Consider the following 243-nt stretch of genomic DNA (forward strand, 5'->3'; position numbering starts at 1 on the left):
CCAGAGGTCCCTTTCTGCCCAGAATCCCACTTTTCCTTCCCAAAAGAGTTCGGGATGACCCAGAGAATTCCAGAGGTTCCTTTCTGCCCAGAATCCCACTTTTCCAATCCAAAAGACTTTGGGATGACCCAGAGAATTCCAGAGATCCCTTTCTGCCCAGAATCCCACTTTTCCTTCCCAAAGAACCTCGGGATGGCCCAGAGAATTCCAGAGGCCCCTTTCTGCCCAGAATCCCACTTTTCC

At 51.0% G+C, this 243-nt stretch overlaps 1 long non-coding RNA gene across 1 annotated transcript in view; it reads right to left on the reverse strand.

Moving 5' to 3' along the window:
* Positions 1 to 243, reverse strand: part of LOC113980793 — a 9,558-nt gene that overhangs the window by 4,774 nt on the left and 4,541 nt on the right. The gene's annotated exons all lie outside the window — the stretch shown is intronic.

Source organism: Neopelma chrysocephalum, unplaced genomic scaffold, assembly GCF_003984885.1.
Source record: "Neopelma chrysocephalum unplaced genomic scaffold, ASM398488v2 Primary Assembly neopelma1_95220, whole genome shotgun sequence".
Lineage (NCBI taxonomy): Eukaryota > Metazoa > Chordata > Aves > Passeriformes > Pipridae > Neopelma > Neopelma chrysocephalum.